The sequence below is a fragment of the Athene noctua genome, chromosome 1 (assembly GCF_965140245.1).
Source record: "Athene noctua chromosome 1, bAthNoc1.hap1.1, whole genome shotgun sequence".
Taxonomy (NCBI): Eukaryota; Metazoa; Chordata; class Aves; order Strigiformes; family Strigidae; genus Athene; species Athene noctua.
In genome coordinates, this window is record NC_134037.1 from 139,668,733 (window position 1) to 139,675,105 (window position 6,373).

At 42.8% G+C, this 6,373-nt stretch overlaps 1 pseudogene; it reads left to right on the plus strand.

The window, feature by feature from the left end:
- Positions 1-845: 845 nt before the first annotated feature.
- LOC141971140 (prokineticin receptor 2-like) lies at positions 846-6,043 on the plus strand (annotated as a pseudogene).
- The last annotated feature ends 330 nt before the right edge of the window (positions 6,044-6,373 follow it).

Consider the following 6,373-nt stretch of genomic DNA (forward strand, 5'->3'; position numbering starts at 1 on the left):
CCTACAAGGTGGTTCGTGGGACAAAATCTTGTCTGTGCAAATTGGCAGAGCTTCACTGGTTTGAGAGAAGCAATAATAGATTATGCTGGCTGAAGATTTGGTCCCCCTACTCAACTGATGGCTGTCAAAGGAACTGCTGCCTTCACTATTTCCTTGGGTCTTGGCAACTCTTACTTAATTAAGAAATCTATTTAGAAGCCAGGACATCAATTCTATTTTCATTCTCACCTACCACATCACTCCGAGACATCTAGAATAAAGCAAAAACTTTGTCCAAAAGGCACATCAGATACTTTTCAGCAAATCGAGCTGCCATCTCATTTCAGTTTTTTTACCTTGCACAGGGATGACAGCACTGTGGGCTTGAAGGCCGGTGGAGGTTTCAACTAGATTTTACACTCCTCCTATATTGTCATTTCACTGTGTGCTGAAAACAAAATTTCACCATCGGTAAATAAAAGTGCTGGCTAGAACCAGTGTATTAGGCAACTCAAGGGATTTTATGATAACACAAGCGTTGCCTCACAGGGTATTTCTTCCCACTGTGCACAGCCAGCGATAGAGCTGTGGGGCAGTAAGGTGGCTACTGCTTTCCCTCAAGGGCAGTCTTTTTGCTCTAATTTCCTCTCAGGAAATATCCTCCTCTTTTTGTTCCACAGAAGGAGATAAATGAGGCTCTTGCTCTGTAATCTTATGGGGACAAAGACAAGGTGACTCACTGCTCAGAAGGAAACTTTGGATGAGGTCTCTCACCTGCCACCGTTGTGCCCTGCCACCCTGGGTAATTCTAACACAAAACCAAGGACCAGCCAAGCCACGCGTGTCAATAGGAGACACACACGGCCATGGAGCAAACTGAACAGAACCCAAATGCTACTGTCAGCCTCAACTTTGCTGCAATCTACAATCTCCACGACGGGGATTTAACCTCTTTGCGAAACTTCTCCTTCCCTTTCAATTTCAGTTAGAGCGATTACAACCTGCCGCTGGACAGTGAAGATGACATGACCAAAACCCGCACTTTCTTTGCAGCCAAGATTGTCATCGGGGTGGTTCTGGTTGGCATCGTGCTGGTCTGTGGCATCGGCAACTTCATCTTCATTGCTGCTCTCGCCTGCTACAAGAAGCTGCGAAATCTCACCAACCTGCTGATTGCCAACCTGGCCATCTCAGACTTCATGGTGGCCATTGCGTGCTGCCCCTTCGAGATGGACTACTACGTGGTGTGGCAGCTCTCCTGGGAGCACGGACACATCCTCTGTGCCTCAGTCAACTACCTGCAGACCGTCTCCCTCTATGTTTCTACCAATGCTCTCCTGGCTATAGCTGTTGACAGCTAAGTGGGGCGCTATGTCTGCATGGCAGATGCCACCAAATGCCAGGCTGCTGAGGTTGGCTGTCCAGATTTCTAGGTTTCTAACATGCTCAGCTGCTCTGCAGGATTTGCGGATGGCCCAGGTACGTACTACACAGACCTGGGTATCTTGTTTCCTAAAAATTGAATCACACAATGTCATGACATTACCTCAGAGAAAACTCAGTGGAAATTCCTTGATTGAACTTTTTGGGTGAAAAGAAAGTTGATTTCTTAAAACCACTTTTTTTCCCCTCACAAAAATATGCTTGATTCAAGTCTAGGAGAGGATTTATGAAATAAGAGACAGAGGAGAAAGATAGACAAAGCAGAAACACTCAGATTTGAGGGTGTTATCAGCACTATATAATCCTGATCCAAACCATACATCTCTAAGGAACCTTCACTACTGGCCCACACAGCTTTTCGGATTCTAACGTTTTCTATAAACACTGAAGTAAATACTCTTCAGCAAAAGAAATAGTTGACTGGTGATACAGAATTTGACAGGTGAGTTTCCAACAGGATTAGTGCCTTACAGGGTGTGTGTTTCTCCCTCTATGATGTTTTCCCCAGTTTTCATTCTGGTATACAAGAGAGTAAAATATAAGACTTCTCTCTGCCTTGCAAAACAGAGTCCTTATTCTCTGTTGTGCTGAACTGAGAAAACCCAACAGTCATTAAATTAACCATTTCACAGTACCGAGGTCTTAGCTGGATGCTCCAACACAGAAGTGGGTGCTTGGTGAGTGTGGCCAGCACTCTCCTCTCCATTAAAATACTCTCATATTCTCCTCTCTCTTTACACACCTCTCTGAGGATGGCACAGTGGCAAGCCAGGAAGGACCCACCAGTCGTTATGGCACCCGTGTCTATAGCACTGTCCAGAAAATGATAAAATGCTACACCAACCCAGTTTGGCAGAGATTTTCCTACAGCCTTCATAAGGGGGCAAGCAGAACATAATGATTCCCACCTGCGATACTATCTGCCTCATGCTGCAGTCCTGAGATATTTCTATGCCTGCCTCTCACTCCAGGAATTTTAACAATATAATTTAATTGTATACTTTCTTATGACTCCTCTCAGCCTCGTGCACCGCGGACTCTGACGGACCAGGCGCTGAGGATCAGCTTCATGCTGACATAAACCTGACATGACGGACTCACAGAAAGGCAGAGACCCACAGAGTAAACTCTTTACAGAAAGGCCATGAAAACAAGTCACATTTTGTGCACAAACACAATACACATCTCTGTATACCCTCTGCATATACACACTGTATGATTCCCACCCCTCCTTCCCTCTTTTCCCAATTTCTCTCATGTGCCATTTTATGCTCTAGTTTAATGCATAGTTTCTGGTACCTGATTCAAAAGACAGCTCAGGAGTAGTTAACGCTGCTGATAGTTGTACAGATACAGCTTGTGCGCTGCTGATTTTGCTGTCGTTGACGTCAACACACGTCTGTGGAAAGACTCTGGGGAAGTCCAGATATGTTTGGCCTGGTGTGAGGGAAAGGACAATCAGCTCCTATGAAACAAATTCTTAACAAGCATCTAACAAAAGAGCCTTTGAACAGCAACTGAGGATTCAGGGTTAAGCTTCTAAACACTATCGTGTATGCATTAACATTTTCTATTAATTATCCTTTTCAACTTCTAAAAACTTTTCCTGGAAACCCCTGCTAGTGCATCACAGGCTGATGAAGTAACATGGGTCATTGAGCCCTTGCACCTGCTAAGAAATCACAAGATTGCTAACATATCTCCCCAAGTATCTTTATAAACAAATCTGGAAATGAATCATCACTGAAGTCTGTTATAAGAACACACAGGTTTAGTTCCACTGCCTTTTTTTTTTTTATTTTTATTTTTTTATTTATTTATTGTGAGCTTCTGACTTGGTAAACAGAGAGAAATGCTGATCATTTAATAATCAACCATTCCACATTGGCTGTGTCATGTGTGTTGTTGACTTTGGTCTCTAAAAATAACAGGCTCTTAACAAAAGTCTTTTCGTGTTTAGATCATTTAAAAGGGCTCACCTGTGTAGAGAGAGTAAGCCTGTCCCACAGGACTTGCCTCTGGTAGGGCTCTCTTTCATCTTCATTGCTGTCTATTCACATGAAACGTAGGAGCTTCACATATTTAAGGCCACATCTACACTAGAAAACAATGCAATGTGAAAGGAGAGGACCTGAAGAGCAACAGTTGGTGCTAAGGGTACAACATTCATGCTGTAAATATTTTGGGGGATTTAGCTTTAGCTGGGTCAGCTGGACTGAATGCCCATGGGCACCTGGTACTTTTGAGTACATCCTCCAGGGCAGTTTCATCCAAACTCAGCTCATGTGCTCCAGGACCACTCCACAGTAACATCCCAAGTGTGGTAAGCAAGGACAGTCAGGAAATCCACCACAAAACCTCCCTCGACTCTCTTGCAGAGATTTAGCCCATCCAGCCAAATGTCCTGCTGAGCAGATATGCATACTTATGAATGCATACACATACATTGTCCCTCAACCTTGTTTCCACAGGGCCCAATCTAAAAACATTTATCAGCTCCACAATGAGGCTGACTCATTCTGCTGTCCCTTAACATCTAGCCTGCACCATTAAGAGCGATGAACAATTCATCTGCTTCCAAGATCTGGCTGACAGAAAGCACCACTGGCCTTCCAGCTTATTTTAGAATTAATAGGTCCTGTGGATGCTATCTATGTATAGAATATATACAGATAGAAAAGCCTCTGAATGAAAAAGAAATTCCACTGAAACAATTCTTTGTGTTAAACACAATTGTATTGGGATGTCTGAAGTGCCTCGGATAAAAATCTCCTTTTAGCACAAGTATCCTAATCTTTCGGGACAGCGTACTCTAACATAAGTCCTTCTTACATCTATAGCGTCTTAAAAAATAAACCTCCTCAAATTCCAACCAAACAAAAAATTCATCAGAGTGAATTCCATTTGGTCCTCCCCCCCTTCTGAACCGAATTAAGGAAAATTGATGGATCTTGAAAGTAATATACTTTTATTTCTCCTCAGTCCTTTATGAAACACTTCAGTGCACCCACAGCTTTACAGTCATAAAGAGTGCAAATACCTAACTCAAGTTTTATGGTTTGGCCTTAACAAAGCATATTTAAGGTTAATTAGCAATAGTCGCCTCCAGCAGACTAAACAGAAATCTGCATGGGCGGAAAATGGAGACACAGTCCTTTGTTGGTGGCTTGAAAGCATGCTCACCTGTAACTGTTCATTAGCATCAGCTTTGGCTCTTCGCACCCATGGAATAGCCAAGAAAATAATAAAAACACTGTTACATATATTTGATCTCTTGGTAAAAAGTAGTTCTCTGCCTAGGGAAAACCTTTTCGTGTTTCTATGTGTTTGTCTTTTTACCTGCACCTGACCAGGTGTATATTACTGCACGTTTCAAACTCTCATTTGAACACGTGCTGCCCACCAAAGAATTTCCAGATGCTGCGTCACGGCACGTCCTCGATACGACACCGTGTGTTGTGCTAGGTCCTGCAAACACATTTGTCAGTAATAGGAAAGCTCCCTCTCTTTCTCCTCTTCCAGTCTTTCCGTAACTCCCAGACATGTCATCTGTGTTAACAAGCTTACGACGCAAAATTGCAACTTTTTCAGTTCAATCTTGTAAACGGGAGGGAGTTGGACTGAGGTCTTAAAACGATCCTCAGACACCCTAATGCATGCTCAGATTTTCAGACTGCCAAGTACCCACCCTCCTAACAAACCCTTCAGCCCCTTGCTCCAGAGTTTCTGCCCAGATTTAGGAACTCAGCTCTAGGCTGTTACTTTGGAAAATTTTCTGAACTCTCCTCACAGACAAGTTGGCCAGGCTCTCTCTTTTATGAATGACAGCAATTCCCTTCTGCCCAATTCTGTCCACTTGTATTTGGAATTGTGTTCTGACTAAGTGTCTTCAGACTTCATTTTGGATGTATTTGTCTGTTCCAGGTATCTGGCCATTGTTCACCCACTGAAACCACGCATGAATTATCAAACAGCAACCTTCCTAATCGCCTTGGTCTGGATTGTCTCCATACTTGTAGCTATTCCATCTGCGTATTTTGCTACTGAAACGGTGTTATTTATAGTGAAAAACCAGGAGAAAATATTCTGTGGTCAGATTTGGCCAGCTGACCAGCAGATGTCCTACAAATCATACTTCCTCTTTATCTTTGGCATTGAATTTGTTGCCCCTGTCATTGTGATGACCTTGTGTTATGCCAGAATATTGCGGGAGCTCTGGTTTAAAACCGTACCAGCATTTCAGACAGAACAGATCAGAAAGAGGCTTCGATGCAGAAGAAAAACTCTTATGGTACTGATGTGCATCCTGACTGCCTACGTTCTCTGCTGGGCACCCTTCTACGGCTTCACAATTGTCCGTGACTTTTTCCCCACCATCTTCGTGAAAGAGAAGCATTATCTTACTGCTTTTTATATAGTTGAATGCATTGCTATGAGTAACAGCATGATAAATGCCATGTGTTTTGTAACTGTAAAAAATAACACCATGAAGTATTTCAAGAAGATCATGTTACTGAGATGGAGATCGACATATAATGGAAGCAAATCTAGCACTGATTTCGACCTGAGAACAAGTGCAATGCCAGTCACAGAGGAGGTAGACTGCATCAAACTGAAATAAATTTTCTGCAGTTTGAAGCTCACATATTTCGGAGAGGGGCTAAAGAGGAAATAATGCCTTCTCAGAAGCTTCTCCCTTGTCTGTGGGAATACCCACCACTGGTGAGAGCCCTCTAAAAGCAGCCTACGATGTATTTCCACCAGAACTCTTTTCACTGGACTGCTGTATAATAACACCATAACTCAGACTGATGCTGTGCTTCAGTTCACCCATCTGTAAATCTGGGAGGTAGGTACTCATTTTACAGTTGTTTAAAATTTAAGATGAACAAAAAAAAAATAATCTATGAATGCATTAAAGTATATTACAATGATGTAAGAGTTGATTGCT